The sequence below is a fragment of the Meleagris gallopavo genome, chromosome 26 (genome assembly GCF_905368555.1).
Source record: "Meleagris gallopavo chromosome 26, MGAL_WU_HG_1.1, whole genome shotgun sequence".
NCBI classification, from domain to species: domain Eukaryota; kingdom Metazoa; phylum Chordata; class Aves; order Galliformes; family Phasianidae; genus Meleagris; species Meleagris gallopavo.
In genome coordinates, this window is record NC_139429.1 from 5,016,158 (window position 1) to 5,038,914 (window position 22,757).

Here is a 22,757-nt window from a genome sequence, read left to right on the forward strand (position 1 = left end):
CCAAATCATTTGTCACTCTGCAAACAGCAGTGACAAGGAGGACAATTAGCGAAAACGGGGAGGCAATGTTTATGATGTTGAGGCTTGTCCATTAGTCAAATGTTTATCGGTATAGGTGCTTGCCCACCCCTGAAGGATAATGAGAGATTTTGGTGGGGTCATGCAAAGGCCTCTCCATCCTTCTCCAGAACCTCATCTTTCATTAAGAAGATAACAAAAATAAAATAATAAAGTCATTCTCTGGCTGTTGTTTGCAGCACAGCGCTTCTCCAAGGCTGATGCCTGCTGCCTGGATGTGCAGAGCACCGTCCCCGTGTGGGCAGGGGTCCCCACATCAAACACTTGTGTGAGGTTTGGTGCATTCAGCAGAGCTGGGGAGAAAGATTGCATGGCTGTACCCACTGATTGCACTCTGTATTTTAATCCTCTTGCAGCACACAGCCATGGGAGGAGTTTAAGTGTAGGCTCAGCTGTCAACAGCATTAGAAACTTTGCATTAACTCAGAGATGCTCACCAGCTGACTGCTCAGGGCACAGTCATTCTTTAAGAAGGGCATTATGGAATCATCCTGCTCTTGTTTGGAACCACACGTGAGCACTGAGATGCTGTGTGCTCATCCTGCAGCCCCACACATCCTCACGGTGCCCTGATGGCTCCTGGAGCACCACCAGCAGAGCGCTGCCTCTACCCGTTCTGTTCAGCAAACATCCACCATTCGCATTTTCACTCCACCGCTTTCTTTCAGCAGGCAGAAGAGTTTCCTGAGCGTGGCATTTACACTCATCTCTGCTCCAATTTCCCAGCGAGGCTGAGACCTAGGCTTCCTGGGGACATGTCCCATTTTCTGCTTTCCGCACTGGCAGCGCTACCAAGGCATCCGTGCCTTGGAGAGGGACGTGCTGTGCCATGCTCTGCCCAGAGCTGCTCGCTCCGGGCTGCTGTTTGTTTGTGCCCTACCTGGGGGTGGATGTGGGACTGCACTCAGCCGGGATTACTGCAGCATTATGAGCTCTCACACACAGGTGGATGCTCTGGATACAGAAGTGGGTCATGTACGGTGGTGCGCTGGAGATGCTTTGATGCACAGGGAGAAGGGGAGGCTAGGGAGAGGACTGAGAACCTGGCTCAGCCTGTCTGCCTGCCATGGCTTTGCTGGAAACAATTACTGGGGGCTTGCCTCACTCTACATGGGCTCTCCCAGCTCACACTGAGCAGCCCCTATGAGCTGAAGGCTTCACGGGAACACAAAGTGTGTGTCCAGTGAGGGGACTGGGAGGAGAAAAACAACGTGAGCCCTCAGGAAGCCCTCTGGCATAGGGTGCAGGAGGAGGGCAACCCTGGGGGGAGGAGGAGCCAGGGCTGAGCTGCTCCCAGGCTCAGCCTCCGTGTGCTTCAGGAGCCTGAAGCATCTCTGTTTCCTCATTTGCACAATGACAACGATACAATTAGTTGCCTTTGCAGAGCCTTGCGAGGTTGGCTTGGTAAAGAGCATGAAACACTTTGGGATTCACAGACAAAAGGATTTCTACGGAAATTGAAGATTGCCTATTTTCAGAGAGAATGCCAGGCACTGAGCCACCCAGCGGGTGCTGCCACCTCCATCCTCACCTGCACACAGTGGGCTCTGCTGTTCTGCAGTGAGGTAGGGGATGGCATGGACTGCCGGGAGGGGGGACCAAGCCCTGCTACTCCCATCACATGCTCTGCAGTAGGAGTAATAGCAAAGACATCATTCCCCATCACTTTAGTTACATACCCCCTCCTCCCCCCCACCAAGTGGGACTCTGCCACCTCTCCCCCTTCTTCTTTGTGATTGTATCAAACTAAAAAGAAAGGCCATTAATAATAATTACCCATAAAGAAGAAGTTAGGGGAAGAAGAAAAAAAAAAAACCCTCTCTCTCTCTTTTAATGAGTCCTAAAAAATAAAGTTCCTTAATTGAAAAGCTTTCTACTTCGGAGACAGCACTGACACTACAGAGCAGTCCAGGCAGCTCCATCAAGTGAAGATGAAATGAAGAAACTTGTCAGACAGTGCAGGATTGGGCTACGCGAGATGAACCTCAAAGTCAGGGGTCAAATGAAAGCGATCTCTTAAATTCAAGGAACTATCAACAAGGCCCTAATTGGATTGAAAGGAGGCGGCAGATGGAAAGAAACACAGCGGCAAAACAGCTTTGGAACAAACATCATTAAAAACAAAAGTCGAGGGAAGAAAAGGAGCAAGCCCTGGGTGCAAGAACCATAGCACAGCTCTGGTGGCAGACCCAGGAGCATTAAGGGCAGCTTCCTTCTGGGATGGGGAAAAGCATGACCAGCAGTAGCACTGCAGGCAATGACCAAACCCTGCTTCAGCCCTGTGCACTGAACCCCCCAGTGGGTTTTGCAGACACCACACAGAAGCCCAACACTCTCTTTCATTGGGCTGGGGATAGGATAGCCACCCGAGGATGAGCAGGGCTATCTACAGTGCCCATTCAGACCACTTCTCCGAGACAGTAAGGCTTAAAACCACAACCCATCAGCATAGCACACATTGCACCAAACTATTTCCTGTGTCCAGTTCATAATTATTAAGTTAAGGCTTTATCAGCCAGCAAGACAGACCCGACCGAGAATCCATCACCGCTGCTGCTTTCCTGAACGGCTCATTGAGAACTGCAGACATCGACCTCTGCCAGGTGCCATAACTCATGTCCCCAGCACTCACACCTGCCCTGAGGCCTCCGCCGTGCTCACGGCTGGCAGCAGCCCAACCCAGGGCTGGAAGCACTTCCATTGGGGCCAATCGATCACCAACCACATTTGGCCGCTCACTCACTGGATTGGTGGGACACAGAACCAAGGATGTGGCCACAGTTCTTTCTGATGGTACTGCTGTGCCCTCCCTCCCCACAGCAGCAAACCCCAGACACCACTGAGCAGCCTGTGGTCCATGGGTAGCCTTCTCCCAGTGCTTCCCATCGTTCCTGACTTCCCACATCCCTCTCCCCACCACATACAGCATTTGTCATGGGGCCCAAAGCACTCAGAAGCTCCTCAAACCACACTCTTCTTGCAGAGCTCAGTATATGGGACTGCAGGATTCTATTTAATTAGAGTGATTCTATAGTGATAGGGAACAGTAGGATTAGAAGCATCCCATCACAGCCAGGACCAAGGCGGTCAGATAGCCAGGATTTGCTGCAGCAGCCTGCTTCCTAAGGACTGTGCTGGGAATGACTAGAGCAGTTTTGGAGAGCACATTACCATTAAAAAATAATAATTAAAAAAAAAAAAAACAGGTGGAGTTTCAATCTCTCCCTCCATCACAGCACTTCATAGTATTTCAAGTAGGAGCAATGTAAGGAGCAGGAGAGCCCACACCAGCCAAGGAGCGAGTGCTGGCTCAGCTCCACCAGAAGCAATTGACTTACTGCAGCTGAGGACTTGGCCTCAAACTTGCTCTCTGCGGTTCAATTAATGAGCTAGAAGTGGGGATTAGACTCAGACACTGGCATGAAAAGTGGAATGACTCTCTTGAGCCCACTTCTCCCATAGGCCAACTCCTGCATGATGCCACCACCTTCTGCTCCCTCACAGCCCTCTTGGCTTCTCCTTGACTTCAAGCCTTTTTTTGCAATACGGTCTGCAGGCTGCAGTTTCCCTCTCCCAACACGGGGCAGGTGCAGGAGGAGCACAGCTCATCACTGAGGTGCAGAGGCCAGCACTCCATCTCAACCCTCTGCTTCTGCCTTCTGGGCAATGAGATCCTGCCCAGCAGCTGGCACACACAGTGGGCTCAGTGCCTGGACATTTCAGAGGCAGCAGAAGTTCTCCTGGAACCTTTAGGAATGCCACTTCCCACGTGGTGAATCTCCAACTGCTTTGGGACAAAAAGGGTTCGCCGTCAGTGTGTGGAATATACACCACTGCCATTGGTACCTTGTCATCATGGTGTGGTGTACATCCCATAATTACACACAGCTGAAAGTATCCCTTTCATTATTTTTATGCTCCTGTCAGACACCACAGCTTGGCTGATACACACTCACCGTGCTGCTCCTTAAAGTAGCTATGCAAATTGGATCTCAATATCATTCAGATAAATGGTTTAAGGAAAAAAATGGATACAATAGTCTGTCACAAAGTTAATGTTACAGGCTCTACCTCCCAAATTGCCTCAGAGAAATTAGCAGGAAGGAAGGAAGGATCAGACGAAATAATAAACCTGCTTACCTGCTCATTAATTTAATCTTTTCTTTTCTCTTTCCCTCTCACAGCCTTGTGGTTTCTATAACCGTAGAATAACTAAAGAACAGCAAAGTCCTAGATGAAAGGGAGACTAGGTCTGGAAGCACAAAGATTAAAGAAGAGTTTTAAGGATTAGCCTTTGATTATTATTTTCTTCTTCTTCTTTTTTTAATCCTGGGTCTGTGATGATTATTCCTGCTCCTCTTGGAGCAATCCTTCTGGGTGGATCTGATGGAGCACAGGCTCTTGAGCAACTCCTGCATGTTCTTCCAGGGATGCTGCAGTAAATGCATATTAGCAGCACAGCAGGTGGCCCAAGAGCCTCCACAAGGCATCACTGCCCTTTGTCAAGTGCACCCCACACACCAGCCCCTATTTCTTCTCCTCACACCCTTATACCACAGCTGGAAACATCACCTGGTTCAGCAAACAGCCACCAGCAATGGGAGAGGTGCAATGCCAATGAAGGGGCACGCAGGATGGAAGAAGGGGCTGCAGCCCCATGGCACAGCAGGAGGCTGCACTCCCACCCCCTTCTCTTGGAGATTCTATGGTGCTATGAGTCTATGATTCTCGCTGCAGGACCCCACGGTGACTGGGCATCACCCTCCACCACCAATTAGCCAACACCATTGGACCATTCCCAAAGCCGGTGCTAAATTAAGCAAGCCCCAATTCAATTCCCTTGTTTTAAGAAAGAAAATACTCTCACTAGCAAGCCATAAGGGAGGCAGGCACGAGCCATGGGGGTGGGCTGTGCTGCCATGACCCTGCAGTAGAGCTACAGCTCCAGATCAATGGAACATGGAGATGCGGAGAAGCCCATGCCCACCTCACAGTGTGATTGATGACCTTGATGCAGGCTGAAGCGGCGTGCTTGGGTTTCTGACTGCAATGGCCTCTCAGGGAGCAGCGTCCAATTAGGTGACCCCCCCCACCATGTCCCTCTATTGATTTTGGCAAGGGGGAAAAGGTGCTGGTTTCTCATTGCACCAGCAGGGCTGGGCAAGCTGTCCTCAGCTGCAGCCAGGCTCCTTCCTCCCCTCTCCTTAAACAAAGCAGCTCACGAAGACGGAGTTCTTAAATTAATCAGCAGTTTTCTAACTAATGCCCTTTATGTTTTACATAATAATATAAAGCCTGATTCTGAGACAACAGCCTCCTACATCAAAGATCCCTCGCTCACATCCTGAACTTTTGAGCCCTTCTCCATGCAATTAACGCAGAAAGATCTAAATAAAGTTACACAGAGCAGCTTGCAGATAATATCTGGAGCTGCGACGCAGGGCTCGCTTTGCTCTGCAGTCAGAAGCACAAAAGCAGCTTTGCTTGATATTCCCTGCCTGCAGGGACCCATTCTGCCATTGTCAGGCTGTGCGTATGTATAAAGGGGAAATTGCCCAAGCAGCTGTGCTGACTGGGGGCTGTGGTGCCTTTATCCCACAGAGCTGCACCACCGGCCAGGAGGGAGTTCGGAGGAGGAGAAAGTTTAATTTGATTCTACAATATCAAAGCCCGTGCCTGGAAAGCTTTGCATTGTGCACTGGCAATACACTGAGGCAGGCTCTGATGCACTTATTTACAGCACACCCTGACCATCCCTGTTAATGCTGCAGAAGCTCACTGCAGGTTGATGCCTAAGGGTGTGCGATGGAGGGCAGCCCGTCCCAGTCTCACGTTAATTAAATGAGTTCCTGAGCTGTGCCATGAAGTTCTACAGCCCATCCCAGTGGCACAGAGGTTGTTCAGCAGCCTGGATGACCCCTGCTTATGGTGGCATTGCCTATGTATGAGGGTATGTTGGAGCAGAGCCCTCCTGGCCATGAGAACCCACTGCACAGCAGGGCCGGATACAACCCAAAGACACATTGGTGCATGTTCCTTGTGTTCCCAAGTCAAAGCTGTTCCAAGGGGATGCAAATCCCTCCGGCAGCTCCAGGACAAACACACAGCACCCCAGGGCCACGGCCCCCCCATGCTGCCCACCTGCGGGCTCAACTCTGCCACATCTCCTCTCAGATCTCTGCAAAATGCTAATTGCTGGGCCTGGCCTCCCCGGGATAACAAGGGGAAACCTCCCCTAATTAGCACCACAGTCTGTGGGTGAAAGAAACCAAATGTTGACTGGAGAGCGGCTGCACTTGCTGTAAATTCCAGCATATGCTGTGGAAAAACGTCGCCTAAATAAGGCTTCAGAAGCATGGGGTGTTTAAATAATAATGAATACCCACTGCTGTTTATTACAGAACAGAAACATAATAAAAGACAAAGCTGCAGTTGCATTTCATCCTTCCTTCCAGGATGTACTGTTATCTGCCTGCAGTCGAGAAGGAGAAGAAAAGAATCCAGAAGTACCAGAAACACAACAGCAGATCCAGGTGCAGGCACCACATTTATGGACATTAGCTAATTAGGCCTTCCAGCATCCCTGCAAGCCAGGTAATCATTATTAGCCTCATCCTGCCAATGCAGAAACTGTGCCAAATGGGCAGGGGAGATCACTGGAGGGCAGTGGGGAGATTGGGTGCAGAGGGAGAAGCTTTGGGGCTGCAGCTCCAGGCTGGGAATGGGGAAGATGACCAAGGGCACCGCAATTGTGCCGTGTGAGATACATGGGGTAAAAGACAAAAGGGGCACTTGGGACCAGCAAGGACCCACAGCAGCACGCAGACATTCCCCCACACTTCTGGCTTTGCGCTGGTCACTTGCGGTAGTCCAAAGCACATACAATATTTATTTGCTCCTAATTAGGTGTAATTACCACTTAACCTAGAGGAGGGCCATACTCAGCGTGCCCAGCAGCTCAATGCACTCACTGCCGAACAGCTCTGCTGCAGCTAATTAAAAGAGAAGGGCTTCTGCCCTCTGAAAACTTGCAAGGAAACTGCTGGGTTTGTTTAGTTTGCGAGGGGACCTCATGTAACCGAGCAACAGAGCAAGATGCTCAGCCTCAGGGTAATCCCAGTGCCAACAGTGCTCTGCTCCTCTCCACTCTGTGCCACCCCAGGTGCCACTTCCCACTCAATGTCACCTACAGGTGCCCCCGGTGCAGGGCTGCCCTCCCCTGAGAGCTGCACAGCTTGCTAATGAACAATTCCTGTAACAAGAATTAAGGGGGAAAAAAAAAATAAAAATTGGCTTCAAAATGATTCTCATTCCACTTTACAGCTTGGAAAGCCTTCACGGCCAAACAACTTCCAGCAGATCAGCTTTGGCTCTGCACATGTGGAAAGCAGTGAGAGCTGTGATTCCCAGCGATGTGCCCTCCCTGCAGGGATTTTTCCTGGGGAGGTACAGCACAGAGATGACCTGGAGAGGGTTCTGCACCTGAACAAACTGCTTCACCCCAATGCTCCTTCATAAAGGGGATTTACACATTGCTCCCATTCCATGCCCAGGAAGCTGCTGCACTCAGAAGCCAACTTGAGGTGCACAATGGTGAGCTGTGCAAACATCCCTGCTCACATCCTGCAGCAAGCCCTGAGCAAAGCTCAGCTGTGCACGAACACAGGAGGAGAGCAGCCCGAGACTGCTGTGTGTGTGTGTGTGTGCTCCTGAGGGTCTGCTGTCACCATGTCAGCCTCAAGACTTTCTCCCCATCTCCCTTGGGAAAACCCCATCTTGCTGTTCCATGTACATCCCCTGACACAGCCGGAATGAACAACACATCTTGAGAGCTGCCCCGCAGGGCAGCACGATGGGACTTTTTTGATCCGAGCAAATTCCACGGTTGGGGGATCCGCCTGAAAACCAGGGAAATGGTTCTCTGATGCACTGAGAATTCTAAAGGATTAAAAATGATAAAGACTATCTCAAACTGCACCAAAAATTTAGGATCTGAAAGAGGTCAGTGGATGAAGAAGAAAACAAGAGAGCCAGCAAACATCCCCAGGCAAAACCCGCAGAACGCCAACTGATTTTTCATTTGTTTCAACAATTAAAAATAATTTGTGGCTGTTTTCCAAATCTTTCATTTACTTGCAGTGAATTAAATCCCTTTCCAAAACACTTCTTTGAAAATTGAAAAAACATAAAACAATTTTTAATCAATATCATAACTGGAATCAAAGAACGGCTCAGGTTGGAGGGGAGCTCGAAGCCCACCCAGTGCCACCCCCGGCCATGGGCAGGGCTGCCCCCCACCAGCTCAGGCTGCCCAGGGCCCCATCCCACCTGGCCTCGAGTGCCTGCAGGGATGGGGCACCCCCAAACTATGGAGATTTTCAAGAAGAAGCATTCCTTAGCTTGATCCCCTTCCATCATTTCCATTTGGATGAATCAACCTTAGCACAAAGTATGGCTGAAGCACGCTCTGTGCTGAGCTATGCCCAAGCCCCAGCTCCAAATCAACAGACAATCCCCCCCAGGCTGCTCACGTTGCAATCCTCTCCCTTCTACAGAAGAGTGCTGGGCACATAACTGAGTTTTAAGGCCTTAAACATGTTTGGACAGAGCCGTGTGAAAAATCCTCATTTAGACTGGTGTGAATGCACACAGTCGCTGGGAAAAATATATTTCTCAGTGCAGCAATGAGGTTAGAGCAGCCTGCAGAGACTCGGGCTGCGTACTGCACAGAGATGAGTGGGACCCCACTGTGCAGGGCTGTGCTTTGGCCTCATGCAATGCTCCCAGCAGCATCTCACCTCGAGCAGCAGCGCCTGTGGCCTCAGCACCACCACCCCATCCCATTTGGGGACCATTTTGTCTGCTGACAGACAAAGGTTTTTAAAACGTGGCTGGACCCCACAAACAGCTGTTCTTCCCCTCTCCCAGCCATCAATCACAGCTGACAGCCTTCCCCCCATGGTCAAGAGTGTGCATTTCACCTTAATTTCTTAGAAGGGCTTTTTCGCCTGCTGGAAGCTCATAAATACCACTTTGCAAACCCAGGTAGGGCTAATGATGGATGTCTGCTTCACAGACATGCCAGAGGCTTTGACCTAATTGTCACAGAAATACTTCCTGATTAACTAATAGATAAAACCCAATTAAAACTTCTTCTCTTCCCGAACTCCCCACTGAATACTTTTCCTCCCTTTCTCAAACTGTTTTAAGTCAGATCCAAGCTAAGGGCACTGCTCTGGATGGAGGACAGTGCTCTGACCTTGGGTGCTCCTCCAGGAGATGGACAGACGGACATGGAGGGGTTCCTCTGAGATGGTCTCTGGGTGCGGAAGCCCCTGGAAGTCACACCAGCAGAGTGGGCACACACAGCATTCCCACTCTTGCTTCCATTTCCTTCCTATCTGGAATCAAACCACTGCACAGAAAAGCTTCTTCAGCATTTGCTTTGATGTGCAAGAAGTTAATTACTGTAATAGGTTCATCCTTCTCCCCCAGTATCGAATTGTGTAGAACATCCATACAAATCGCCATTGAGTTGCTCATTTGGAGACTATTTATTCTTTAAACGGATCCAGCAAGGGCATTTCTGCTGCTGGCACAGAGGAATTTCCTAAATCCCATTTTGCAGCTGTATCCACTCTCAGCGTTCCCTCTTCTTCTCTCAGTGATCCCTTTGGGTCGCTCCTACCCCTTCCCTTCTACTGTCTCTGCTGTGCACAGTGATGCACTGAGCAAGGGAGGAAAGCCTACAGCCTTTCCCACACTATCACAAACATTACTTTATCTCCCAGACAGATGCTGGGCTTGTTTTTCATCTTACAAGTGAGTGTGGGAGGGCTTGGGGAGTCACCTTGTGCATCACCTGTGACACTCACACACAGTGAAACTCAGTACCTAGTTTTTACTTCTCTTCCCTGGTCCTTCCCCTCTTCCCTCCTTTCTCTAAAATAATGCCATGGTTCAGTCCTGCTGGGCTGCTTTATATCACTCATGGTGTTTGCCAGTTGACTCTCCCCTGCTGAGATCAAGTCTCTTATCGTGGATTAAGGCTGTAGCTCAGGAGCGCAGCTCCGCAGCATGCAGGCAGAGCAGGGAGCTGAGCCACAGGCAGGAGACAGGCAGTGACCCAGCACTGCTCTGGGACTCCAAGAGAGCAGCCTGGATGCTGGGTGAAGGAAAGGTGGGCATCCATGAGCAGCAGGGGGCAAAGGACATGGATCATTCCTTGTCTGGGAGTGACAAAGTCATTGCTACGGCTAAGCACACAGTGGTGTCATTAAGAGCACCCTGATGGTGAGCAGGGGGAAGAAAGCTGGGGAGGCAGAACAGTTGATCAGATCTATCTGAGCTTATGTCAAAGTCTCTGATTCTTCCAAGCTTCCAGGACAGAGGATCTATAGCAAAAACTACTGCTGCAATGAGCGCTCGCTCTGCGCCTGGAAGGAGGGCTTAGCAGAGGGTGGGAGCAAAAGACAGATTTGTCCCCTCTGTGCTGAGCTGCTGTGCTTCTCATGGTACAGAGCCCAGGCAGCCCCACAGCACAGGCTCTCACAAAGCCCCTGCCCTGCTCCAGGGCTGCCTCTGGTGGCATCCAAGTACAGAAAGTCCATTCCCATGGTAGACAGGTGAGTGTCCCAGGTTACTCAGCCTTCCTGAGCTGGTTATCGCTATGGAGGAGGTGAAGCAGCTTTGCTGGGGAGGACGTTTCCCACCAAACAGCAGCAGCTGAAGCAGAGTAGGGTCAGTGCATGCTGGCAGCACTGGGTATCCCCATAGCCATGCAGCCATCCTCTCCTCTTCCCACCAACACCACTGACAAGCAGGAAGCACTCAGCTCACTGCTGAAGGCTGGACACTGAGCTATCACACTTTTTCCAATTTCCTGTTCTTGAACCAGCTCCACAGGCAGGAGCAGCATGAATGGGCTCGTCACAGCTGCTTTAACCTCTGTGGAGCCACACCAACATTTGCACCAACAGTAGGAAATGGGAAGCAGAGTGCCAGCACAGCCCATGCCTGCAGTACCACAGCAGCACGGCTTCATCCCTGTGACCTTTCCAGCAGCACTGTGGGGCACAGTGAGAATACAGCCCCACACCAGAGGGTCCATCCACCCCCTCCCACCCGAGTCCAGCTCTGCAGAAGGGGCCATCAAGTCTGTTTGCTGTTTTACCCAGGCTATCATGTGCTGTGCCTCAGCGGGGGACTGCAAATGACTTTATAGTTATTGTTCCTCAAATTGGACACCCCCTTGGAGCTTAGATAATATGAGATGAAACAGCCTGCAGGAGGTTGCAGTCAAGTGGAACAGTGATGGAGGCTTTTTCCTCTGCCCAAGAAACACTCCGCCGATTTACTTCTGCTCCGTACCTCTTCTCCTCCGTCACCATTTCTAACAGAGCCACACCTGGTGCTGACAAGGGTGAACCTGGGTCTAATCACTGAGCAAACAGAGCTGCCTGAACCCTCTGTGGGTGAATGCATTTTGCATGCCAGGATTTGGGAGCATGGATTTGACAGAGAGCCCTAAAGAGGAATGGGAAAGGAGAAAGACTGCTGTGGTTTCTCACTCTATTTCCTATTGAAGAGGGGTTTGCAAGGAAACGTTATTACTGGCAAAGTAGAAATATCATTTCATGTCATTTGGCTTCACAGAGCCCATGTAACCGTCGGAGCGCTGCAGCAGAGAGCAGAGATGGCTGCGGGAGCTTTGAGGTGAGGGAGCACAGGGAAGAACAGAACTAATGAGGGATTGGGGAAGGGGGATGTCATGGCATGCAGCCACCAAAAGGGAAGGAACTTGTTATGGAAAAGGGGGAAGCAGAGGGCTGAGAGAAAGGGAGCTAAGAGGTCTGTGAAGCCACCTCCAACAGGAGAGAATGGGCTGAGGGAGAAGGAGAGACCTGGAGAGGGGTGCTCAGCCTGGAAAATAAAGATCCAGAGAAGAGAAACAACGGGGGACAGCAGGGGGAGGAAGGGACACGGTGAGGGGTACCAGTCCCAAGGCTTCCAAATGAAATGGAACTCTGTGCTAACAGAGACGTTCCTATGTTTCACAAAATAGAGAGAGGAGGGCAGGCGGGGGGGTGGGCAACAGCTCCACTCAGCAGAGAGCACTTCTGGGCAGCATCTGGGGCACCCTGGGAGCTTTCAGCACACACGTAGGTGTGCACGCATCACCCTTCCCTTGGGGCACACGGGCACTGTGTGTGTTACACAGCCACGCGAGCTGAAAGCTGACGGCAGGAGCCTACAGGTGAACGTGTCCCCGAGCAGAGGGGGAAGCTTTGCTTTCAGTTCCTTTAGAAAGGAGCACGGCGATGAGAAAACAGCCGAGACACTTGCAGCAGCCCCAGACGTTCCCAGGGAGCTGAACAGAGGGAGAACTCCAGCCCGCGTACGATCACAGTCGCTCTGTTTGCCTTTCTCCATAGCAGATCTGATGATTTAAATTAGGTCTCGATTCTTGTTTAAATTATAGTTTACTGTTCTGCGCCCCGCTCAGAAGTGAATTACCTTAAGCAGCAGTATTAATAACACGGTTATAATTAAGCTTCATTACTGTAGGCAGTTTGCTGAAACAAATTGCTTCTTCATTATTATTATGGCACCTTTGGTAAAAAGACATTTCCCCAGAATGCGACCTTGATGCTTTATATAGAAAAAGCTGAGAGATGATAGAGATGTAAGGATGAATTAGCATCTTTTACCTTCTATATCAAGCTCATTAAAAGGAAAGCAACTCAAGTCAAAACCAAGCAGCCTTGATGGAAATTTTAATCCGAAAGAAATGGGTAATGAATAGGTTTGAACTTTCCCTGACATTTTTATGGTGGTGCTTCATTTATATTATGCTTCTGCTAAAACACAAATAAATAGCGTGGGGCTGGGGCTGAGGATGGACAAGGAGGAGCACCAAGCCCGAGGATGCCCCCATTAAAGCCCAGCACACACCTTGGGACAGAGATAGCTCCCTGGGTTCTCTCTCCATCTGAAGACCCCAGAGCATTCAGCCCTGTCCTCCGAGCAGATGTTCCCCCAGTTCCTGGACTTCCCACAGGGGCTGCCTCCTGCAGCGACTGCTGTCACCCTGAGTTTAATTTCCTGTTTCATCTTGCGCAGTTGTAACAGTGCTGTACACAACTGTATCCCCTTCAGCAGCAGATCCTGACACTTATTAATGAAGCCTCGTAATGCCTGCAGGAAGCTGTGCCATTATTATCTAGCAGCTGTTGGCTACTGCAGCACAAGCAAGGAGTTTCAGGTTTCAGCAAGCCATGTGTCCAACCCAAACCATGCAGCATGCATTCACTTACAAAACTTCATCCAGTGCCTAGGCTTGCACTAGTTCACAAAGTCTAAGGATGCTCAGCACTCTTAAAAGCAGAGCGTCCAGAAGAAACCACTCCCCCATCTCTGCCATCTCTCCCATCTCTGATTCTGCAATCTCCATTGACCACTGGTTTGGATCATCTACCAGAGGGGTGCCCCAAGAATCTGAGAGCACCAGGAGGAGAGCAGCTTGTTCTGCAGCCACAGCCAAACCCACAGCTCCGTACCCTGAGATAACACCATGCAGCCCTCATTCCTTACTTTCCCTGCAGCTATTAAGACTGACATTAATTTCTGCATTGTAAGTGCTCAACAACTGAAACGAGGCATTATGGTTTGGATGGAAATATATATTTAGAGTCTAGAGAGATAAAGGTAAAGCAGTTTGGAAAAATATGAGATTAAAAGTCTATAGAGAGGAAACAACCTGTTTAAGCACCACATCAGAGGTATCATTACAGATTATAGAAAGGGGCACTGTCTGAGCAGAAATGCTTGCAGAGTGAATTCCAAGCTGGGTCATTTGCTCAGCTTGGCCAAACCAACAAGCAAACACGACAACAAAGAGAAGTATGGCTTATGTTTGTTCCTGCCTCCAAAAAATGTGCTGACCCATACCTCTTTCCCCCACCATAAGGCATCTCTGGGAGACGGTGTTACTGAGCAGCTCTGGTGAAAACCAGCACAGAGAAAAGGAGCAGCACCAACTGCAGCTGCTCCCCTCCGCCAGACCTCAGAGGGGAAAACAACTCTCAGCCTCTGACTCTGTGCCAGCCAGGGCACCTGGTGGCCCACTGCCAGCAGAAAGTAATTAGCCCTCAATTATCACCATCATCATTTTCACCTGTGCAAGACCATGTAGCAAGCTGCAGCCCTTGTCCCCCCAGACCAGAAAACAGGGAAATATTTCACTCACACCCGCAAGCTGTGCAGAATGAAGTGCTACCCTAGGGCACAGTGGGCAGCTGTGCCTGCAGCAGGACAGGGGACACTCAGGGACAGGGACCACAGCCACATGCTTTCCCTTTTCCATTTCCACAAGCAGCAGGAGGGGCACTAAGAAAAGGTTGTAGTGACTGCCACACACACCGCCAGGTTGATAAGACAGAAGATGCTACGCTTACCTTGGGCAGCCTTCTAAGCAAGCCCTGGGACCTCCCCAGCCCCATTGCTGTTGGCTGACAAAGAAGCAGGGAACGGAGCCTTATACACCACTCTGCCCATGCCTGGAGCCTGGCTGAGCCCTGAAGGAAGGTGTTCACGCTCCTCTACATTCCCTACTAAAAGAAAGCTGCTCTGGGCAGCACCATCTTATAGGCTGCCCTCATAATACATTACAGCTGCCTCCCCCACCAGGTGCTCTGCTTTCAACCCCCAAATAACCAGGGGACACCCACCAGGTGTGATGTACATGAGATATTCTTTCCACCCTGTGCACCCCAGTTGTAGTGCTCTGCGTGCATCAGCTGTGCCACCCCCAAATCCAGCAGGTTCCTCTCCAAACCCTTCCATCCACACCTGACACGTAGCAGTGCCACCTGGGGCTCCTGGCTGCCACCAGCCCCGCTCTCTCCTGCAGCGCTGGGACCACTCTGCATCAAACTCAGCAAAGCAGAGTCCAACTTTAACGACCCTTCAAACTGTTGTCATTTGCCTTCCTCTGCAGTTCCTGGCGGCCCTCAGTGAATGACTGTTAGCATGCAATTAAACTCGCTTCTCAAAAGGTTACCGATAAAAATATTTCTCCCCATTGTTAAACTGGGCATTTATTGGGTCTTCCTGTGACCTTTAGCATGACAGAATTTAACACTTTCTCTGCAGGGGTGTCTGAGCAGCAGGAAAGCACTGCCCCGAGCTGACAGTGTTCTGTTACATCAGAATTTTCCCTTCTGAATGCACACGGAAATCTCTCCCTCTCCACGCACATGCATGCCTCTCTCTGTGTATATATACACACTCATTAAACAAATGCTAGCTATCAATTTCACTGAGTGCTTATTCTGATAATAGCTATATTTATCATTTAGCATCTCTGGATGCAGTTCAAGACTCAAATCTATTATGAGTATTATGATATTTAATAACGGTGTTTTATTTTTTAAATGCAATAAAAAAAATAAAGATAAGACTTTTTTTTTTTTTTTTTTTTTTTTTTTTTTAAGCCACCTCCTGGGTTCTAAATCCATCTCTGTCATCGACATGCTGAGTGACCTTGGGGACATCGCTCGGTCTGAGCTCCTCCTGCATTGGATGGGGACAACCCTACTATGGGCCCAGGGGGTTGGGAAGGCTCATTTATTCAGGTGATGCCATGAGCCTAGGGATGGAGGGGGGGCAGAGGGGCTGGCATGGGGCAAGAGCATACTCTCAATGTTATAAATATCTGGCAGCTTGTTGAGTGCTCCTTGGAACACAGAAATCCTAATGGCACGAGCGCTCCTGGGGTGGGGAAGGGTGCAGTTACCTGAATTATCACCTGCTGTAGCATCATTTTCTCTTCTGCACTTGTCTCTGTGCTGTACAACATGTGTGTCCAACCCATGGCACACTGAGTGAAGAGGAATCATCGTGGGCTGCATGAACGCAGGTTGCTCCAAAAGTTGTACCTCCTATTTATTTCCATGGAAGCTACAAGAGCACGCAGAACACAATAACAGTATCTGATGGAGTAAATTCTCAGCTACAAAACACTATTTTTCAACATAGTCACTGCCATGAACTCTGCATTTTTGCCAGCAGAACAAGACGTACGTGCCATGCTCATCAGAACCTGCACCAGCAGATCAGATCTACTGCTGCCACTGCTGAAGAGCACCACTCACCCCTCACTGTGCTCACATCCACTGTTTGGTCTCAGAAATATTCACCAAGCATCAATAAGTGACATTTTTTCTGCATGGATGAACTCAATGACACACCTTCGCTTCATCTGCACTTCTACGTCAGACACCATTGTGTCAGGCTGCCCCTCTGCTGCCATCTGTCACACAGCAACAGCATGGAATGGATATTGGTGGGAAGGTTCCACCTCTACTGCTGTACCACCAGCATCCAGCTCTGATGTGGTGAGCTGACATCATAAGACAGGAGGCATTACTTTTGGAGCAGCCCTCATATATGTAATATAATTCATATACATAGGTTGCAAAACTTATTTTAATTTTTAATATTTTATTATAAGAGTAGAAAAAAGAGAGCAACAAAGCCATCAGAGCAGTGTGATGTCTGACCTTGCTGTTGTGAACCCAACACATCAGTGCGGTTCAGTGGCAGAGGCTGCAGCTCCCAGCGAGGTCTCATGGTGTCCATCAGTGATGCTGGATGAAATGTTACTCTTCCTGTGCTTCATCCTTGAAGACAGTTGCTCACAAATGTCTGTGCTGCCCAAAAGCGATGATGTGCATAAGGCACATTGATGTGGATAATGGCACTTACACCCCATTTGAAAACTTGCAGGTAATGCATTTACACTGACTGAAAATGGAGTCCCAAATATACCAAAAAATCAGTGAATTTTTTCAGCAATCCTAAAACACGTCCTCAGATTCCTTTATCAGAACACAAAGGTCTGCTGTGTATTTTCTGCTGCTCACAGGACTGTGTTTAGGCAGTGCATCACAGTGCACACAGTTATTGGCCATCACTGGACTCAGCACTTTGCTGTGCCCTCCCCGTGCCCATGGGTTCAGCCCACACAGTGCCCATCACAGCACCAGAGGACATCTCTCAAGGAGTGCCTTCATGCAGCCAGACAGCAGCAACCCGAAATCACTCCCATGCAGTGCTAACAGCAAAGATGTGCTGTCTTGCATGCACTTAGCAAAAAGCACAAGTATCACTGCGGGGAGGAAAGGCACCACTTATAAGTAGGTTGCTGTTATTATTTCGTTATTAATAATCACCTATTTCTTTCAAAAGGTGCCAGGCTCACTGCTCCCATTCGCTGCCCTTGGGCTGCACAGCCCAGTGGCTTTACGCCCTTTCACCGCAGAGTGGACAAACAATTTGCATAACTTAATTAAATTTACAGTAATCTCCGCTGAAGTCGGCCTGTAAAGGATGCTGTGTACATGGTCTTAAAGCAAATCACTGCTAGTGATGAAAGAGCCTATTTCAGTTAAGCAAATTATGAGGAGGCAAGCGATGTCCTCAGTATAATAATTCCGTGTGAATTATTTATATGGAATCTGCAATTACATTGAGCAAAACAGTGTTGTAGGCATAAAGCACACTTAATTATCCAACCACCTGTTATGAACGAAGGCACAGCCAATGGCAGTACTGCATATAAATTACCCAGTGCTGGAGCAGCAGGTTGGCAGCATCCTGGGGAAGGGAGAGAGAAGAAGGAAGAAGAAGAGGAAGAAAGAGAAGACAGAGAGGAAGATGGAAAAGAAGAGAAAGAGGGAAAGAGAGGAAGAAGAAGAGGAAGATGAAGTCTAAGAAGAAGAGGAAGAAGAAAAAGAAGAAGAGAAAAAAGGGAAAGAAGAAGAAGAGGAAGAAGAAGAGGAAGAAGAAAATGGAGAAAATGAAGAGGAAGAGAAAAATAGAGGAAGAAGAGAAGAAAAAAGGAAAAGGAAGAAGAGAAGAAAAAAGGAAGAGGAAGAAGAGAAGAAAAAAGGAAGAGGAAGAAGAGAAGAAAAAAGGAAGAGGAAGAAGAGAAAAGGAGTAAGGAGAGGAAGGAGAAAAGGAGGAAGGAAGAAGACTAAAAAGAAGAGGAAGAAGAAGAGAACAAAGGGAAAGAAGAGGAAGAAGAGAAGAAGAGGAAGAGGAGCAGAGCACATCAGAGCAGACCCTGACACTGACAACATACAGATGTTCCACTCCAGCACAGACCCGAGCCCAGGCAAGCTGCATGCCCAGAGATTTTTCTCCTGGTGGAGGAAACTCCTCTTCAGATAAACTTAAAATCTTTAATTTCATCCCTAGAAAGGATCTTTTAAAGGTGTTTTGAAACTCTTTTCAAGCTGTTCCCTAAATGATGGTTTAAATAAAACTCAGGGCTGACTTCCTTTCGTTGTCCAGTTACTGGCCCAGCCAAGCACATGGTTTTGGTCTATCAAGAAATGGACAGGTCCTGAATGCATAATGGAAGAAAAATGGGTGTTTTTTTCCATTAGAAGATTTACCATCTATAAATGTGTGAGAATATTAAAGGCAACAATTAACTTTATTGGAAACTTTATATTCTCCGGCCTCATTAGAACTGCCAACAAGATCTATTATTAGTATTACTATGCAGATAATGTAATAAGAAGGGTATTTAAAATGGACAGTTTTGCACTGAAATAAAATAGCATTTTCCTCCCCTTTCTGTCTCTCTCCCTTTTGTCCTAAGTTGTGTTGCATAGTTCAACAAACACAAAGCTGTGCAGAACCAGTGGTTATTGAGCCCTGCCCAGGAGCTCATGGGAAGGAGTTCTTAATACAATAGCAAGGGTGGAATGAGAGATGGGCACATTCTTCCCAAAGATGATTGTGACAACCCAAAAATCCCATCCGGGTGACAACACAGAAATACAGTCCAGGGGCAACTAGAGCTGGTACACAGTGGATTAAGCAAACACCCCTTTGTGTTTGTCTTTTTTGAGCTAAAGCTGCACATGTTTAAGGACAAAGACAAATTCCATCTGCCTACTTTATTAAATTAAAACACTGATTCTTCAGGAAAAGTATCAATAGGAAAATTCTACCTGTCCCCACCGTGACTTCAGAGCACTGCTTTGCCCTGCTGTGTGGAGAGACAGCTGTGCTATGCAGACTGCCTTGCATCATTAAATTGCAGAGATTGAAGCTTACTGCTCTTAATGATGCCTAATTTTTTTCTGTTTTGTAAGACACGAACATCTCTCACCTGTGACGTCTGCTTTTCTTGCAGGGCTTAGAATTTCAGTGTTGCCATCCCAAAGCTTCCTTTCACTGAATCCATTCAGAGCAACAGGTAGCGGCAGGAGAAAAGCCAGCCTTTAAAGAAGAAAGGAAAAAAGGTTTCCTTTTGTGACACAAATGTCAGGACTTCTTCTCCTCTCACCACGGCTTTGCTTTGAGTGATAATTTAAAAACTGAAGTTAAAACTCAAAGCAGGAGTCAGCTGAGACTGCGGCTGACCCGAGCTCTGCGTGGCACCACTGAAGCTTGGGGGGGTTTGGGAGGGTTCAGCCATAGCCAACCTAAGGGCAAGCAGCACCCGGCCACAAGCAGGGACATGTGTGAGCAGTGGGGATGCTAGAACCCATAGGCTGCTCATGGAGAGAAGTATTTCAGCTGTCTGCGAGTTAGAGGTGCTCAGGGACCCGGGACCTGGACTCTATCATTATAAAAAAGAACCTGTTTAATTTGTGGGTTTAAATTTTAAATAACTCTTGGAGCTGAGCTGCTCTCAGCTCTCGTCGTAACGCACCACACACAGTCTGCTTCAGCAGGAGTCCCCACTGGGGGTTGCAATGCCATTTTAATGAGCTCATTTCTCCTTCCTTTCCTAATATCTCCAGATACAGGGCAGGGGCAGCTCTGTGTGCCTGCTGCCTCCCACCCCACAATGCCCTTGGGGTGTGCATGCCACCATTTGCCCCACAGGGCCAGATCCCTGCTGTGCTGAAATGGGTGACCTGGGCACAGGTAACCATCCAGACAGAACCATGGTGAGCATCTGGGTGCCAGGCTTCAGTGCCCCGAGGCCAGGCACTGACAGAACACCATGAAGGCACTCTGGAAGTGTGAACTCATTTCCAGCAGGGCCATGCTGTCCAGCACCAGCTCTCTCTTTTAATACAATTTCAGACTTGTAAGCCTCTCCTGCCCTTTGCTGGATGGATGAGGTCAAGGCTTGGCTGGCCGTGAGGCTGCACCCAGCACAGCGGCTGCTCCGCACGCTGCAGCATCCCCAGCCCTGCCTGGGCGCCTTCCATCACGTTTATTACACCCTGCAGTCTAATTAACAGAGACGAGTCAAAGGACCCGTAAGCAATGATTGCAATAAATAATCACTCAGCGACCACGGAGTTAATATTCCACCAGGGTCTCCTTCTGGCCTCCAGAAGAAATGGCAGAGACCGAATGGAAGAGAAATGAAAGCTCACAGTTGGACGTGCCCAGCGCTGCCTGAAGAAAAGGACAAGGAGGAATGGCTTTAACCTGAAAAAGAAGAGATGTGGGTTAGCTGTGAGGAAGCAATCCTGTTGTCAGAGGGCGGTGAGGCGCTGGCACTGCTGCCCAGGGAGCTGTGGTTCCCCATCCCTGCAGGCACTCGAGGCCAGGTGGGATGGGGCCCTGGGCAGCCTGAGCTGGTGGGGGGCAGCCCTGCCCATGGCCGGGGGTGGCACTGGGTGGGCTTTGAGATCCTCTCCAACCTGAGCCGTGCTATGATTCCATAATTCTATGATCCTATGAAAAGCTGTGCTGCCGCAGAGGTTTGCTACCCTTCCCCAAAAACTTCACAGCAGTTGTAGTAACTTTTCTTTTGCGGTTTTTCACACGGTATCAGGAAATCACAAGAAGTTGGAAAAACCAATACGTACAGATTCACATCAGCAGGATGGATTGTCCCAGAGCATTGCATCTCTGCTCCTCTCAGCTCACCCAGCAGCTCCCAGCACAGCAGACTTATTCCCACACCACAAAAGGAGGAGGAGCATGTGGAAGCACCAGGACAACTGCATCACAATCTGCCTCCTCCTCTTCCTCTTCCTGCTCCCAGCAGGTGCTCCATGATATCCCCTTGCGTCCTGCTTTTGCAAAGCTCCCACATGCCATGCCTGTGCCCAGGGCACGCTGCGCTGCCCCTGAGCTGGCAGCAGGGTACAGAGGATGCCATCAGATGCTGAGCACAGCCCCATGCAATTATCCGTGGAGAGCTTGGCTTTGCTGATAATTTGTGAGCTCCACACATATCTCTACTAATTATAAATCTCAGCTGAGATTTGCATTTTTATGAAATGCTTCTGCTAGAAATCTTTGTAAAAAAAACCTGTACATATTAATTCAATCTAATCTTGGTCATTTCAGGTTCCATAAGAAAGCGCTTTCATAAAGCCACAAAGCTAACATCTATAACTTTTCAGTTTTGCCAGAGAGCATACCTCTGCATCAAGTTGTACATTTATCTTTGAGGACGGCATTTATAATGAGCCCTAAGGAAGGGAGCATCCTGCACAGCCCATCCTGAACACAGCTGTGGAGATGCTCTGTGCATTTGCAGGGACAGATCAGTGTCCCACTGCCTGCAGGGAGAGCATCTCAGCCCCTGGTAGGGCACTGGCACAGGTTGCCCAGAGAGGTGGTGGTGCCCCGTCCCTGCAGACAGCCCAGGTCAGGCTGTTGGGGCTGTGAGCACTGCTGGAGCTGTGGGTGTCCCTGTGCACTGCAGGGAGCGGCACCAGGCGGCCTTTGAGCTCCCTTCCAACCCAAACCTTTCCATGATCCTGCGATTCCTGGCAGCACGCTGTCAGAGTTGCAGAAAATGGCTCTCTTCCCTTTAGCAGGGGCTCTTTTAAGTGGGCCTTTCCCAGATGGGGCTCAAAGCCAATAATTTCATCAGCAATTTGTATCTCATTTGAAATGCCTTTGTCTGGAGTCAGGGGAAAAAAAGATTAACTTTTCCTGCCTGAAATATGGCTGCCGGATGCGAGGGAATAGAGAAGGCAAATAAGCAAAGCAAAGTTAAGCTTTCTGTATAGAGCTGGAGGCTTAACGGTGCAGATTACAACAGCAGGTGATGAGCAACTCTAGCCTCTGCTGTGTAGGCTGTGAAAAATCCTGTTAAACTGCAAAGGCGTTTTAGCTACAGCTCCACATTTTGGAAATGATTGAGCTGAAATCTAAGGGAGTGACAGCAGCCAGAGACCAACAGGCATCTCGCTGGTGGCCAAGAGGGTTCTGGGGGCTGAGCAGAGCCAGGGGTGCACGGGTTTGGCACCCTGGGGGCTTCTCGTGCACCCTAGACCTTTTCTGTGGTGATTAATGTAGAGAAAACAGGGCAGGATGAAAGCACGATGAGAAACGGCACAGCCTAAGTAATGACACCAGCGAGCAGCCCCAGTGTAGGAGCAGGAGCGTCTTGGGGCAAGCTCAAGGAAAGGTCAAGAGCTTTATTTATTGCACTAAATAATTGATGGCGCGCCCATCTTCAAAGGCACCGGCGCAGAGCACAAAAACAAAAGCAGAGGGACCCACAGCGTGGGGCAGCTCTAGGATGCCGTGTTGGTAGCTCTGCTTTGGTCCCACATCCTCAGCATCTGCCCCACCCGCCAGCGATGGTGACAGATGCCAGCAAAGTTCCTGGCCATTAGCTGCTGATAAGAAACTAATTAGCTCATTAGCTAATATCTGATCTTTCGGACTGAATTCTG

General features: G+C 49.2%; 1 long non-coding RNA gene across 5 annotated transcripts in view; it reads right to left on the minus strand.

Moving 5' to 3' along the window:
- LOC109371022 (uncharacterized) overlaps positions 1-22,757 on the minus strand; it is a 47,632-nt gene that overhangs the window by 7,703 nt on the left and 17,172 nt on the right. For 4 of the 5 annotated variants that reach the window (XR_014879667.1, XR_014879669.1, XR_014879668.1 and 1 more), the window contains 4 exons: positions 20,490-20,544; positions 19,265-19,374; positions 16,641-16,790; positions 15,875-16,038 (listed from right to left, as the gene is read on the minus strand). This is a non-coding gene — a long non-coding RNA (uncharacterized LOC109371022). The remainder of the gene's footprint in view (positions 1-15,874; positions 16,039-16,640; positions 16,791-19,264; positions 19,375-20,489; positions 20,545-22,757) is intronic. The other variant, XR_014879670.1, reaches the window with a different exon arrangement.